This window comes from Carassius auratus, chromosome 36 (assembly GCF_003368295.1).
Source record: "Carassius auratus strain Wakin chromosome 36, ASM336829v1, whole genome shotgun sequence".
In the NCBI taxonomy this organism is placed as follows: Eukaryota; Metazoa; Chordata; class Actinopteri; order Cypriniformes; family Cyprinidae; genus Carassius; species Carassius auratus.
The window spans coordinates 18,692,961-18,710,778 of NC_039278.1; positions in this window are offsets into that span (position 1 = coordinate 18,692,961).

Sequence of the window (17,818 nt, forward strand, 5' to 3'; positions counted from 1 at the left end):
CATAATATAAAGGGTACTTGATACAGGATTGTATTTCTTTGACATTCAGGTTTTTTCATGTCCTGTTGCCCCCCATTGGTGAAACGCGGTGCTGCATGATCTTTTCAGTCACACCACATGCTGAGAGACAGTAATGAGCAACAAAGGCATTTTAGACATCATAAAATCACTTTTGAAGAAAGTGTGTAGAATTTGCATCAAGCCTGATATGGGTGAGTAGTTCACTTTATTATTGTATGTTACGTAAAAGCCAGTGTTGCAAAAGATTGTGCTGATAAATGGGTTTATTAGCATACAATGGCCAGCAAAAGTATGCTCAGCATTGAAACACTTACAACATGTAATGTGAAAACTGTAACCTGTTTAAGCACTGATGTTGACATTTTGTGAAAGGACTTTTGCAGTGAATTTGACCCCATAATATGGCATATTTCCATTTGCAACAAAATGCAGGACCATACTGTATCGATCCAGCATTGATTGGAGAAGAACAAGTATCTTACTAAGACTTTTCTTACCCCATTGGCTGCTTATTTGTTCTCTTTTCAAACTAATTTGATAAATGTATCAGCTAACAAGACTTAAGACATATTTTAAGTAGTAAATGTTTCTTGATTTAAAAATGTTTAGATATTTGTACTGAAAAACCAGAAAGAAAGAAAAAAAGAATTTCAAAGTGACATTTGTCTTTAGAATAATGTGCACAGATGAGTCATTTGCACAAATATTTATTTAAAATAAGTAAATAATAAAGGGGCAATTTTAATTTCAGCAAAAGCATTGCAAATTGTATAGTTGCAGCTTTAAAATTGGTTTTGTTTATTAATTTTCTGCATCAGTTCATCAAGATAACCATGCTGCATATTTGCAGTCCATGCAGTATCATTGATTATAATGAGAATGTTTTAATTGCATGTTACTTGTTTTCAGACTCTCTCTCTCTCTCTCTCTCTCTCTCTCTCTCTTCATCCAGTGTTTGGCAGCTCACCCCAAACCTCCATTAGGAAAAAGTCCCAAATGCCCAAATAAACAATCAGCACAGTTAGTTTAAAAAGTGACACCATTAATGTTCATAAAATGACTTATTGTTGATATAGCTGTAAAAACTATTGCACACACATGTGAATACATGTGTATGTGTTTGTGTGACTTTGTGGTCTGTATTTTCCAGCACTCTCTAGGTATGTACCCGCTAAACCCCATCCTCCATGCCTCGCTAAATGCAGCATTAGCTGTAATTGCATGCAGAAATCCTTATCTTGTACTTGAGATGGGAGGCCTTGGCCGCTAGCCTCTCACCACAAATACCAATTACAGTGTTCTCTATGTCAGGCCGTAGAGATCCTTTCTGTGAGGTGAACGGCACACACTTTTCCCCAGGAGAGGCCTGCCAGGAAGCCGTGTAAAAGGCTGCAGTTGATAATGTCTGTTTTGCTTTCAGTTGCTTGTGCTTCACAGCACAGACTGAGTCTCCTCACCAGGCCACAAATAAACTCTGTGCTTTTTTTATTTCACCATTTACTGTACAAACAACATTGCTTTTATATGGTTAAACCATGTTTTAAGCATCATATGTTTGATATATGTGACCCAGGACCACAAATCTAATTTTTCAGAGATCTGAGAGTCCAAAAAGATCGAAATATAGAGAAAATTGCCATTGCATTTGTCCAAATGAAGTACTTAGCAATGCATATTACTAATCAAAACTCAAGTTTGAATTTATTTATGGTAGGAAATTTACTAAATCTCTTCATGGAACATGATCTTTACTTGCATTCTATGCAGTCACAGTCCAAATAGAACGAGGTACTGTTTCTTTCTTTTATGCTTTTACTACTAGATAAGGTCAATCTAAACACTGATCATATTAGGCAAGAATGTGAAAAGGATTACTCGCATGAAAGAAAAATTGATAATTTTGTCCCATACAATGTATTTTTGGCTATTGCTACAAATATACCCCAGCGATGTAAGACTGGTTATATGCTCCAAGGTCACATAAATAGATATATTAACTAGGTTCCAAAGACCTAAAGATTATGAGCATAGTTGTATTCTTAAATACAATAAAATACAATTTTATTTTACTTTCACTCTTTCACTAAATTACTACTAAATATAAAAAAATTATTATATTATTATAATTAAAAAGAAATGACAAGTAATACGTTGAAATAAACATGAAAGACTGAAATTGCATCTTCTTGTAAAACTTACTGCAATAATCTATTTTATGCTATATAAAAAAAACAAAAAAAAAAACATTTTTAAACTATGAAGTTATGTATAATTTATTTTTCTAGTGATGGAGCAAGAGACAAATAAAAAATATTATTTATTTATACAAACTACTGGTCAAAAGTGTGGGGTCAGTGATAATTTTTTTATTTAAAAAAAAAAAAAAGAAAATTTAAGAAATGATCACTGTTATCTATTATCATTTATAATGTTACAGAATATTACTATTTCAAATAAATACTGTTCTTTTGAACTTTAAAAAAAATTGAAGCAGCATAACTGTTTAAAAAATGTACAATAATAAGAAATGTTTCTTCAGCAGTAAATCAGCATATTAGAATTATTTCTCTATGATCATGTGACACCGAAGACCGCTTTCCATCACCCAAAAAATTGACATTAAAATATTTTAAAATAGAAAACTATACTTATTTTAAAATCACATTAAAATCATTATAGTTATTTTCAATTGTCATATTTCAGAATATTACTGTTTTCACTGTAAAATGCAAGTGCAACTTTTAATTGGCAACTTTGACGAGCATAAGAAACTTCTTTTAAAAACATTTTATAAATCAGCATACATTTTAAACTGTAATTTTTGTCACTTTGTCCACCATCTCTAATGGATTTTTCATTACAATGCTTTCTTGCCTTCTCTGTAAATGATAAATGTGATGCTGACTTATATTTTGGCTGAAGTGATGGTCATGTGAGCATTACTGCTGCTCGTGTCACAAGTGAATGAATTTTTGCTACAGATTGTTGTCAGTATGAACCCTTGACACTGTTTACACTGCAGTGTGACATAATAAGAGCGATCAAGTTTTGTTGCATCCCATCACTCACTCTCAGCGTAAACACAACGTTACAGTTACAGATAATTAAATTGGCCCTGTCAGATAAAGTCTGCAATCCTTTTAACTGAGATGTGCTTAAGACATCCAGTTTTAAATCTAGATGTTAAACAAACAGACCCTTAAAGCTGCTTATCTGAGCAAGTGAGTGTGGGAGAGGAGCTTTATTAGACAGAAGAATGCAATAACAGCGGTTTAAAACTCTCTCTCGCTGTGTCTAGATCACGTATCTGCCCACCCAGGCTCTCCTGAGACCGCTGAAAGCGTGTGGCTTGTCTGCAAACAGCCCCGTAGGGCTCTGTGTGTCCACTTTCAGGCCGTCATGTGATCGTGCACAGTTCAGTGTGATGTAAAGAGACTGACGTCCAAGACAAACACTTCCCTTCTGAACCAAGTGAGGTTGTAGTTTAATGTTACTTGAGTTCCATCTTGATCTCAACAAAAGCAATATATGAATAAGTCAAAGGCTTAGTTATTAATGGACAAACTTAGTTATTTTTAAACAAACACTTGTATAAAGATACAAACGGGTCTTAATATCTTATTCAGTGTTGCTTCTCAAGTAATTAATATTGTTCGATGGGTTTCTTGATATTTTTACTGGACAATCAGACAAAAATACTCAGTGAGATTTTTTTTTTTACTATTTAATAATTTGGAGTCAGCAAGGACTCATTAAATAAATAAAAATAGCAGCTTTTTATATTCTGTTTCAAATAAATGTTGTTCTTTTGAACCTTGTTTTTCCTCAGAAAATCCTGAAAAAGGTTTTATCACACTTTCCATAAAATATGAAGCAAATGTCCACAACATTGATAAAATGTCAATCGTTCATTCATTCATTCATTCATTCATTCATTCATTCATTCATTCATTCACTCATTTAAACATCAAATTGCATATTAGAATGATTTCTGGAGGATCATGTGACACTGAAGATTGGAGGAATGATGCTGAAAATTCAGCTTTGCATCACAGGAATAAATTACATCTTAAAATACATTCATATAGAACACTGTTATTTTAAATTGTAATAATATTTAACAATATTACTGTTGTATTTCTGATAAAAGTAAATAAATATAGCCTTGTTGAGTGGGGAAAAAAACACATTGGAAAATCTCCCTGGCCCCAGACTTTAAATGTTCATTTCATTCAAATCCATCCATTAACCATGTAAATCAAACCGTATTTTCTTCAATGTATCACTTTGTCCTGGTGTTCCTTTTGAGGGTTCATTGGGTTTGTTGAAGCTTTGCCCTGCTTTTCTGTACATGATGAACAGATTGAGAAGTTCATGCTAATAACCAGCCTCAAGCACGACAGCCCTTTCACGACAGTATTGACTATTCAACAACAATCATATTCGGCTCCACACCCGTCACAACTGTGAAGAAGAATATTAAATCATTATTTTATGATCATGAGTCTGTCAAGGCAGAGGAGACGGGACGAGGCAGAGCGAGGCGAAGGGTCACACGAGCAGATGTCATTCGGTATTTGGCTTTCCATAGATCTCTGGCTTTGCGTTAGAAGATGTTTCGTAAAACTAGTCTTCGAATCAATGACTTGAATGATTTGTTCACCAAAGAATGTGAACAAACAAGATTTGCACACGGTTTCATGCACGTGGTTGGTTTGGAGACCTCACGATATGATGCCCGCCACCCCAGATATTTATAATGCTTCTGTTGCGTGTGGACATGGGCACAAAGAATTAATCGTTTTATATTTTCCTTCTCTATCCAACATTTTTCGCATCTCTAAAGCTAGACTGAAACCAGACAATGTTCTGCAACGGAGGCTTAAGTGTCATTAGTGTGAATGTTTTACCCAACAGCCCCCAGCTGGGACCATGTATCATTATCATCTTCAAATTTCCTACAGAAATAGAAATACAACTCTTAATCCAGGAAACTTGATCCGGGAGGAGATTTAATTCTGGGGCTGGAGTCGGTCTGTAGCTGAAGCGCTTATACCTTTCAGAGAATCATACAAAGGTAGTATTCTTTAGGCGTGCTCTGTCTGTCCTTGTTCCAATCGTTTAAAAAAGAAATGTCATGGGGTTTGTGCTCTTGTCACCGAGGCAAATCCACATCCTGTCATTTTGAAGGGCTTGCTTATGGTGAACACTTCCAAATCGTAGAACAGATCCAGAACTGGTTGCTCTTGCATTTGGCCTATTTTCTCTCATATTTTCCAGTAGGAAACTGGAGAATCAAGACTTTTACTTTACTTTTTGTACAATACGTTTCCAATTTACTTTCTTAATACTCCTACTTATTGGCTGTTTAAAAGTCTGGAGTCTGCTCTGCAAGGCTGCATTTATTTGATTAAAAATGAATAATAATGTTTAATATTATCGTCATCTAAAATAACTATTTTTAATTAGAATGTATTTTAAAATGAAATGTATTTCTGTGATGCAAAGCTGAAATTTACTCCCTTATTACTCTGCTCAAGAAACATTTGTTGAAAGCTGCTTAATATTTTAGTGGAAACGGTCACACTTTTTTTCTGAAAAGTTCAAATATTTTACTTGTTTTTACTGTATAGTAAACTGTATAATAAACTTATAGTACAGTATTGTACTTTTTTCATCTAAATGTAATAGCTGAAACTGTTCTTTACCAAATACGTTATTATTGGTTAATATTAACCAGTTAAATAGCTATTCAGGCATCATTTTAGGATTTTATTGGCTATGCAACACTTAGGTCAGTTAAATTTGAGAATCGGTTGAGATGATTATTTTCAGTAAACCGGATGATCTGCTTCACAGAATGATTTGTGAACAAGTCATGATTCATGAATTGGACTGATTTATTTCTCAAGTTCAACTCACTGACTTTGAAATGTTTTCAGATTAACAGCCAACTTAACAGTTTTTCTGTTCAACAACTTCATTTTATATTCAAACTTCAGAATATAAGGTGCTTTCCCAGTGAATGCTCACACTGAAATCTGAAAGAGAAAAGGAACAAGTTCTCACATCTTCTTGTTGGACATGGTTAATATCCATGTATGGATGATGGGTAAAATGATTGCAAAACCAACCCGAGTGGTCTTTGAAACCTGACAACTTCCAATGGAGCGAGACCGAGGCTGCAGGAGCGAGCGGCTGCTGTTTGAGGCGATATGCCTGCATGCTCTTCCCTGCATCCTGCATTGCGTGACAACTGCACTTTTATTAGTGGGTGAAAGTTTAACGCACTACATATCCACTGCTTCATTCACCTTGTTTGGAGTTTGTGATTCCCATGCCTTTACTGCCAAACCTGTTATTTGCAAAGCTGGAAAACAAATGTCCATTCATGGTAGATTCTTATAAAAGGACCTTCTAAATTTTGTGGCATTTTAAGATCAAGCAATTACTCTGCTTTTGTCAGTTCTAGCTCTGTTAATTTTCACCATTCTCCACTTCCTCCTTCCGAACACAGCATCCTCTTTGGTAATCATTTGCACCTCTTAACAATCACATGTCCTGCACGATTTACTAGAATTTTATTATCCAGCTTACTTCATGGCAGTTTCCCCTGCTCTCTTTGATGTTCCACTTGCTTGCTTTATTGTAATGGAGTTTGGTTTATTTTGTGAGGTGAAAATTGCCCCCAACAGGACCAGCTTGTTTACGCCCTGAGGATTTTCACAGGATTGAATTTCAATGAGAGTTTATCTTCAGTTCATTTAAAGGAAAAGAGATCTTTTACAGGATCAGCAGCCCTCAGGTCAAACCCATAATCCACAAAACACTTACAAATGCACATCAAACCAACATCACAGGCCATTAATAAACTCTGTACGGGACTCCTTTAACTTTTGGCAAATGTGCACAAATGCTTATTTGGAAAGTAGAACATTTGATGGTACAAAATCACACCACATGTCACGCAGCACACACAGATGTATGTTAAAAACAAAAGACTGTGCCAGGAGAAAATGGCAATGGGATCAAGTGCAGGTTTATGGGTACATCTCATATGTTTCTAATGATTAAAATGTGCCATTATTTTAAATTCTCTTCTCATTATACACTCAAACCAGTGCATTTCCAATGCTATCTCACAACCAATTCGTACAAATTCATACGACCTCACTCGTACAATTTTGCATGATTTATAGTCCCCAATGATGGGTGGGTTTAGGAGTAGGGCTAGAAGTAGGAAATTTCGTACAAATTCATATTAATTGTGTAACTCGTAAAATATGTAAGAATCAACAACATGCATGGGAAACAATGGAGATTTGAAAAATGATCTTGCCTTTCAAACAATGTAGCATCTCGGAATTAGGATTAACCATTGTGTTTTTCTCTCAAAAAGCCCATTTTTATGTCCAACTGAGCTTGAGTATTTGCTCATTGTTCTTAATTGCCCATTTCTCCATTAATACTAGGTTGAACCTAACCTCAGCATCGGATTCTGGAATGACCGCCTTGACCAGTGTCAGGCCATCGGAGTGTCTTTTAAATGCTAATCTGCTATGGTGCTATTTTCCCATTCTTGAGTGTTTTTCCCAATCTCCCTCTTTATGAGGGACTGGAAATTATTAGGAAATGAGGCCATTGTGAGGACTACACCAGCCTCGTGTTGAGCGATGACAGAGACTGTAGCCTCATTCGTCAAGCTGTTCCTCTTTCGCATCGCCATCAAATTAAACACAAATGTGTAGCGAGTGTGAAAAGAGCGCCCATGATGCTCTGGTGCTTCATTGCATGCAGGAGGTCAGATCATTATTTCACTTTGATTTGCCAAATTCCTGATTCTCAAGGACTAACAATTGGCAGGCAAACTACTTCAACTAGACTGTCTTTTCATAGGCAGAAGGATACATTTTTATGATTTTTATTAAGAATTTTAGGTCGTGACTTGTTATTACTCATAACCATGGGAAATCTTTCTTTCTCAAACAATCAGGTTGATCATTTCCCATCAGCAATGATGAGACCAATCATCACGACGATGACTGTCTGGCTGGTCACAGTAATGAATCCCAACCGCAAAACAGCACTGCGATCCAGCGGTCACACAGCGAGGACACGCGAGATGCCATGGAATGTGCGCCCCGGCCCATCGCACCAGTCTCGCTGAGCTTTGCACGCCTCTGTTGTCTTTTGCCAATCCAGACTTCATTGTCTTGGAATGTTTCCTCTGTACGGTCGCGAAAACACTCTCCTTCCCACATCACTTAAAGTGACTCCTCTGAACTTGTATTGTTCAGAACTGGTTTCAGCACCAGCTAATCATTATCAGCAGCACTCAGTGTAGAACAGCGAGGCTTTTTCCTCCTTTCAAACAAATGTGTTTTTGCTGTGCACTCCATAATAATGAAGCCTCAGGATGGGAAGCAAGACAGAGCGTTTATTTATGAAATGACTTGATCAATTAATGGACAAAGCTTGTCTGACCACTTACAAACATTTATTCTTTATTGTTTGGCTCTGTGGCTCTACGTTTACACAATGTCTTTCGTCAAAATGTGCCTTTAATGCAAATTATTTGCTCATAACACATGGGTTTCCTAACTGCAACCACAGAAAGGAAAAGCAAAAGTTTTGAAACTTCAAGACATTTACCACCGGAGATGTAAAGTTGCCATTTAATTTACATTATTAAAAAGACATTGCAGAGGGTAGGTAGGTAATGCTAATATTAGCTTCCTTCCCAATAATAAACAAATATTGGTTGCACTTTATTTTACAGTACGTGTACTAACATGTACTTATAGTGTACTTACAGTGTATTTATCTAAGAAAGTTCTGGTAACACAAGGTAACTACATGGGGTAGGGTTAGGTTTAGGGGTAGGTTTAGGGTTAGTACCTAGTTATTACATAGTTATTGTAATTACTATAATAAGTACATAGTATGTACATGGGGAGCAGGACTGTAAAATAAAGTGCTACCCACATATTTTCAAGATTTTTATATTTGAAAATTACTATTTTCTTTGCAAACATTTTTTCTAAATAACATATACACATTCAAAAGTTTGAGATCAGTAAGATATTTTTTACATGAATACTAATATTTTTAAATCAATATTAATAGTGCCAATTACATTAATATTATATGTTTATAATTATTTGTATTCAATATACAATTACATTAAAATGAGCAAAAGCGAAAATAAAGATGTTTATTATGTTATCCAAAACTAATTATATTTCAAATAAATGCTGCTCTTTTAAACTTTTTATGCATCAAAATATTAAGCAGATCATGACAACTGTATTCATCATTTGTTATAATAAGAAACATTTCTTGAGCACCAAATCGGCACAAAGCGGCGTACATAATTATTTATTTCTTTTTAATTTTCTTATGGATTTTACAGTTATACATGCAATAATAAAGTATGACTGTATCTTTAAAGCCATGTTTTCAGAGGAAGTATCTCCACATTTGTATTTCAGTGCACTTTTATGTTAAGCACCACTTGATTTATGGATGAATGGCATCTTGTGCAGGATATTACGAGAAAGATGACCCTATGAGCTTAAAGCTCCCTGAGAGACGCTTGCTTTCTCTCTTCAGTTATTCTGATACAATTAGAAACAGATGCAGTAAGACTGAAGTCAGGTACCATTGCCAATCACACTGTGAATAGTGTAGTCCTGTATGACAGGGTAATCTGTCACTGGTTCACATGACTGATAGATAGGGACCACAGCATGGATCACATAGCACACTGTGATATCCCATGTCTCCGTGTTGTACCTGTCAGTTTTGGCACATTGTTTGTCAGGAAAGTTGTTTTGCACTGAAGCAGGTTGACGCATGTTAAAATACCAAATGATTTAACTGAAGCTAAATCTTTCTAAGTATTATTAATGTGAGAGGAAGTTGTCGATTTCTACATGTATAAAGTTGCAGCTGTGATGCTAGGCTGCTGTGGGTGTTTGCCAATAGATTACTATTCAGTTGCTTAGATGTCCTAGGTTGTTTTCAGCATAGATATATATACATAAATACATGGCCGTTTTTTAACCCTTTGAGTGGTATGGTCCCATATGTGGGATTGTTATTTCTGTGCCACATATGGGATTTATAACATTTGGTGACATCACACAACTAGCTAAATCGAAATGCTTTCGTGCTTTGGCTGGCTGAGACGTGCTCTGCACTTGTCATATAATCACAGTGTTTTTAACCACATAATGATTATTTTAGGTTTTAGACATTTAAACACACATAAGTACTAGTAAAACAATACATTTAGAGTTTGTAAAATACACACGGATGTCTATGGAAACAGCAATAACCATCCGTTCGAATATAAATCATACTCAAATTCAAAACTTCAAACGGAGCAGGAGAAACTTTTCCCAGCGGACTGAGCAGAAGTTCTTTAGGGATTTATCTTGATGTGAATTCTGAAGCCTTGGGCAGGGAATAAGGATGAGGTGTCTTATGAGAGATGCCCCCTGGTGTGCAAACCAGAGAAACATTCCAGCTCCCAGCAGACAAACATTTCCAAAGGGTCATCTCGGTATGTGGAGAAGTCAATAAAAGCTTTAAAAATCCCATCAAGTCACTTTTATAGATGACAATAAATACCATGTTTCTTAAACTGCGTAGCTGTTGTCATGATTTGTACCGTGACACTCCCATTGCTCAGCCATCAACCCCTCTGACACGAAAGCACACAGGCCCATATAAACTGAACGTTGAGGTGTTCCAGAGACTTGGATCTCAGCAATATCCTGCCTCATGAAGACGTCGGGCATTAAGCCATTGCTGTGTTTTTATTACAGCTTGTGTAAAACAGACTGACTCCAGATTACATTTTGCACTTAAGATGGGCTCTAAAATGAGAATCCAGACCAGTGTCTTGTCCCAGGACATGTTCATGTTCAAATCCCAGGGAAAGCAGGAATGCATCCCTGCAATATTAAATATGTGAATGACTTCCATGCCCTCAAAACGTTTTAGAGAAAACTTTTACTGTGTGTAAGTCATGCTTATAGAATGGCATCTGTCTTTCCTTTAAAACACAACAAAGGACAAGCTGCTCGAGTACATGAACCAGCATGCTCTTATTCATAATGTATTTTTCAGTCCTATAACCTATAGATTTTATTCCATGAGGTCGAGATTAAAGTTTTATGCACCCACCACAGTCGTAATTCAGTTTTACATGTCCATTTTCATCCTCTGTCTGACTATAAACAGGTTGGTTTGCTACTGTAACAATTAAATTTCTATATGCAAATGACCCCTGTTATGATTGACAAGGACATATGAGATGAACCAGCATGAAAAATTATTTTCATTTTGAAATGACTTTGTGGATTTCGGCCATTTCTCATTCTAATGGGAGCTGCAAATACATGGAGACTCTTTGCAAAAACAGAAAGATAAAATAGTTATAGCTCTCTTTAAGATTACAGATGGGGCATATTTCTCCACAGTGTTTTAAATTATAAGTGTTAAAAAATGATGTTGGGTTACTGTAATTAAATTACTTATCCAATGAAAAAACGCAAGTTAGGGATTACCATTTATTTTAAGGCAATTTTATTACAGTTACTTATAAAGTACTTGCATTACATACTATAAACAATTCAGTTACAGTTCTAAAATCAATATTGAATTTGAAATCTAAATTTATTGTCTAAAGGTAAAATTTAAGCATCTTTAATCCTGAAAGAAATTAGAAAACTAAAATAACTAATAGTTTCTATTGTCTATGTGTTAAGGTTTATAGAGATTTTGGGAATTAGTTACCGATTTGGGTATTTAAATTACTTATTGAATAAATAAATTACATTTCAGACAATAGAGTAATTTAAATAAAAAAATTACTAATTACGTCATCCATATTGTAAGTAACTTAACACTGGATATAATCAAGAGTTAAAAAGCAATGAAGAGTCATCACAACGAGCAATTTCAACACTTTTTAGCTTTGATGAAAAGTTTAAATCGTGGGGAATTTTAGTCTAAATTTGGGTTTGTCAGTGAATACAACACACTTTGTTTGCCGTAAGCCCGTGTTTTGACTCTTTCAGACCTTTCAAAAGGAAAAGTAGATGTTCAAAGCTCACTGATTACATCGGTATGTTTCACTCCCCACGGTGAGCTTTAAGCAAAGTTTACAGTGTCCTTTAACTTAAACCCTCATTCAACAGCCGAGCCTGCATGGGGTTAAAATGATTTTAGATCTTTAGATCCAAAAGGTTTTCGGAATCATCTTGGATCAGTGAGCAAAAGAATATTCTCACTTTAGCATTTCAACACCAGCTGTTCTTTAGTATTTGAACAGCTGGCTTTCACATGTCAAACTGTTGTGCACTAAAACACATGATTATAGGGGAAAGCTTCATGTTTTAATTAGAACACGAAATCGCCCATTATCACTTGAGTTAAACACCAAAGATGAACCAATAAGCTTTATAATTTAGCTAATGTGCACAGTCGCAAAGACTAAACAGGATGGTTGCTCACTTTGAAGTTGAGTGCAGATAATGAGGCTGTTTTTCATTCTGCTTAGATGATGATTTCCCACCTCTTTTAATTGAGATACGGTATATGAGGCTTCTGTAATTGGCTAATTCTTTGCTATTTGCACAAGCTAGATTTGTTTTCATAGACCGACAACAAACGAAATTGTGTGTCTCAGTGTGTGTGTGGCCTCATCATTACTGAACCTGTGATTATATACGGCTCTTTTTAAAGTACCAGGCACTGACAGAAGCAGAAAATAGGGAAAGCATTTCAGGGAAACCCGAATTTGTGATTTGTTCCAACATCTGCTTTTTCAGATGATGCTAAAATGACATGAACAGCCTACAATTGTATGTATGTATTTAACTGAAAATAATATTTGAATAATCAAATAAATGAGTGAATTAATAGTTTGCATGAGGAAAATAAAGCCTATTTATCTATCTATTTATTTATATTTTATTTTTTTACTTTTGGACTGAAATGTGGCTTGGTCATGTTTTCTTGAGATCCACTTTGAAAGGTAGTTTGTGACACCATTCGTTCGTTCCTTCCTTCATTCATTCTTTCTTTCTTTCTTTCTTTCTTTCTTTCTTTCTTTCTTTCTTTCTTTCTTTCTTTCTTTCTTTCTTTCATTTATTTTACATTGCATTTAAACCCACAGGTGGGTGAGGGTAAATGCACTTAGCTTTTTTATTAAAATAATATTACAATGTAAACAGAATGTATTTGTCCTAAAATAGACTTAATTATATCAGAAAATCTGTTTAAAATGATCCACACACACACACTGTCATTTTTTCAAAGCCGTACATAAAATAAAGAAAATAAAGAAAATACTTTTTTAGTCTTTGTCATTAAAAATTTAAATTTCATGAAAATCCCAAAAAAAATTTTCAGTCCATGTTCTTGACAGATGTCATGAGATTCACCCTAAAATTGTGTGATGTTTCTTGCCGTAAGAACTCCATTCACTAAAGGTGGTTTTCCTTACAGTGCGTATGTGTTGCATCATGGGGTGGCGTGCCATTTTTAATAAATAGGCCTATGCCGTGGATTGATTTTTGTTTTTCTATTTACAGAGCAATCTTATAATGTGTTTTGCTTGTGTATAATTAATCAGTCAGATTGTCAGTGTGTTTGGGTCTCAGCTGGTGCAGTGTTCCTGGGGATTTACATTAGGAACCATGTGCTCTGAGCTCTCGGGTTAGAATCATTCATGCTTCAACACTGCATCACTTATTACTGAAGTCTCAGCGTACGACATTTAGCCATAGTCACAAACTGTCTGCTCCAAAAAGGCAACTTACTTTAATCGAAACCACTTCTTGAATACTTTCAGTAGAAAAGCAGCTCCGCCCTAAAAGACAGATGCATGCTGAAAATGTGGATTCAATCAAAATTTAAGATCAGAGCATTTAAAGTCAAGTCACTCTCCAGCAAGGACTGGTTGATGTTGAAAAGAAAGGTAAAAACATGGAAACATCAAAAACTATCATATTCATTTTATTTGAAAGGAATAGTCCACCCAAAAATGAATATTTGCTGAAAATGTACTCACCATCAGGCCATCCAAGATATAGATGAATTTGTTTCTTCCTGTGAAAAGATTTGGCGAAATGTAGCATTCCATCACTTGCTCACCAATGGATCCTTCAGTGGTTGGGTGCCATCAGAATGAGATTCCAAACAGCAGATAAAAAAACATCAAAGTAATCCACAAGTAATCACCATGCCAGTCCATTAGTTAACACGAGTAAAAATCTGCATTTTTATAAAAATAATAAACCCGTGATTCATTATAATGCTTCCTCGCTTGAAAAACTCCATCTACTGTTGTCCTCTTACATCAAAATCCACAAAAGAATATTTGATTAGAACTGTTTTAGACTGTTTTTGCTTGTAAATGGAGCTTGATCTGGTCATATTTCTCTCCTGATTCAGATAAGATTATATTTTCACTGAAGATAGCAATACTTGTATTTTAGCTATAAGAAACAATTTATTATTAGAAATGTTTTAATAATGGGTTTGTATCTTCAAACACGCAGCTTTTTGCTTCACAAGATGTTAATTGATGGACTTGACAGGAGTGGATTATTTGTGGGTTATTGTGTTGTTTTTATCAGCGGTTTGGACTCTCATTCTGACGGCACCCATTCACTGCAAAGTGATGCACTGGTGATCAAGTGATGGAATGGTACATTTCTCCAAACCTGTTCCCATGAAGAAACAAACTTACCTTCATCTTGGATGGCCTGGGGATGAATTCTCAGCAAATTTTTATTTTTGGATGAGCTATTCCTTTAAGTAGCTTTTCAATATCTCTAGCTAGTTGATTTGTGGGAAGACAGTTAGCAATTTCCCTATTGATATGAACTGGATCCCACATCTGTTGGGCTCAATCTGCCTGCCTCCATGGCACATCCTGTTCTGATTAAAGATTTAATCGTGCGTGGTTCTGTGCATGTGTCAGTGTGATCTGACTTTGCAGTCGAGACGCTTTTGTCACTCTGAATGTTTTGCTCATGTCTCGGGCAGAGCTGTGCTTTATTAAAACTGGAATGTTTCAGGCACCTCGTCAGCATAATTATTCCAAAATTGTGCACTGCTGAGAAAAAAAATGCATTTGCCAGACAAGTACAGAATCGCTGATGTTGCCGTGAAGTTATAAAACCCCAAGAGAGTTTTCAAGCAGACAGTGAATGTTGTTTGTGAAGTTGATAATCACGAAGACTTCGAAATCCACGTTTTAGATTTGAGATCTAAAATCTGCAAAGTATTTAGATGTCATAGTCTTTGTTTTGACTATTACTAGTAAGATGAATCAGTATAAGAGAAATCCAGTCATGTTCCTAGATCTATGTGTGTTGTTGGTCCAGGAATAACATTCCCATCAAACTCAATCCTTAACCATAAACAGCCAACCCATATATATATATATATATATTTATTTATTTATTTGTTTATATATAGTTTGTAAATGTATTATTTCTAAATATTCATTAGACAACTTTCATATATTTGTTTAATTACATATTCCAACTAAAATAGTGTGTATTTGGTTAAAATTTGAGTTAAAATCTATTATTAAAGAGTGTAATTATACAATGTGATTTTCATTTAAAGGCATTTATCTGTCTTCCTTTAACATCTTCCCTATATCCAAATCCAGCATTTATTCTTCCTTTTGGCCCATGACAAAGAAAGTGGAGAGCCAATTCATCATCATACCCTTAGTGCTGATGACTAAGTGCAGCATTTTTGTGCCAAGCGTCTCGCACAGCTGTTGGGGAGATGTTTTCTAAACTAATCTTCTTATCAAGATCCCTCGCTGCCTCACCTGCAGGGGCAGAGGAAGGCCTCACCTGGGCCTGGAGCAGGGACTGAAGACACTGTTCATTGTTTACCACTATCTGTTAGTTTACCCCTAGCAGGCCAGTATCTGTCTTATCTCAGCTGGGATTCTAAGCTGCCAAGGTCAGCATGACACTCTGTCAGTGTGCTTGAGAAAATTGAGGTGAGAGGGAAGCCAGAGGGAGAAACCAGGAAGACAAATGTCATTTCTCTAAGGTGCTCTTTCATAGTTCATTCAGGACATATAAAATAAATAGTATATATAATCTATTAGCTATTCATTTCATATATGGTTTATGAAGGAATCTATCAGATGAATGGTCTTATATTAACCTCTGAGTATTTATAGGATCTAGAACATCCTAGAAACTAGAAACAATCTAGAAATCTAGAACCCAAAAAATCTTGTCTGCATAGATAGATATATTAAATGAGTAAATGTATAATTTTGAATACTTACACCTAACCCCGGCCCTAAACCTACACATCACTGGGGTCTAGACGAATCATACCACTGAGGTCGTACAAATTCGTACGAATTAGCCACCTTCTAAAATATGTACAAATTGGTTGTGAGATAGCGTTCAGTGAATAGTGCCAATAACAACAACAACAAAAGTGTAGCATCTTTAATGACTTTTAAAGGATTGTTCTTTGTACATTCTTAAAAATAAAGGTTCTTTACTAGTTCTGGGTATTTTAAAGCCCCAGCGCATGGGGCTTGTTCTCAATAGAAGGTTCTTCTGTGGCATCAAGCCTTACTTTCCATGTGGACAAACATAAACGCCTTCACAAGCTCTTGAATCGGGTTCTCCTGATGCTCATTAACACTTGAGTTCATTGCTACAGCCCTAAGGTATTCAACAGTGTTTAGAGCAAGGGTCCTGAAGGGCCGGTGTCCTGCAGAGCTTAGCTCAAACACACCTGAACCAGCTAATCAAGGTCTTACTAGGAAAACTTGAAACTTCCAGGCAGGTGTGTTAAGGAAAGTTGGAGCTAAACTCTGCAGGACAGTGTTCCTCCAGGACTCAGTTTGGTGACACCTGGTTTAGAGCTTCAGCCATTTACAAATCAGAACATCACTCTAGGAGCCATTTATGGAGCACATCACCCTGGTATCAGTGCACCAGTGCAACAGCCAAAGACTCACTGACATCTAAACAAACCAAACTTTAAACAGAAGCAAATTAATGAATTTCCTCTTTCTATTGGTTGTCAAATAAACTAAATATTTGAGGATATGAAAACAGTGTAATCAAATTGAGATTTAAATGCTGGGGTTCCATAAATGGCTATTGAATGCAGATGTTTTTCCATCCATTATGATGAGCCACACGTAGAAACATGTGTGGATTTATTGCAACGGACGCCCTTTTTGATTTAAACACTACAACTGTTTCAGGATGCAAACCATCTTGTTAACTCTGAAAATATGTCTCCCCGCCCAAAAAAAAAAAAAAAAAAAAAAAAACTTTGGAAAAATATCTATCTATTATCTAATCCACCAATTTCAACAATTCTTACTGATGATAGTAATTCATAAAAGTATTATTTTTTATTTTTTTTGCAACTGCCATTAATGTGAGGAAGCCACTGAGATGAGGTTTAGGAACAGCCCATCTCTCTTTCCAGCCCGTCTTGATGCCGTTTATCTTTCATTCCCTACAAGAGCGAGTTTGTCTTTCACAACAGCCTCTATCCCGTGGGCCTTTATGTCCACATGCAGCACTGGCTAATACATTTGCCTGCTCATCAAGCATAAACTAATGTGTATTGGCTTACCACTTTTCACATGATTGATTCCCGTGTACAGAGAGGAATGTGGTCCCTTGGAGAGCAACAGGGTGTTTCTAACTCCCTGGGATGAGCCAGCACCACAGACAGAGTGAGCTGAGAAAAAGGGAACGAGTGCAAC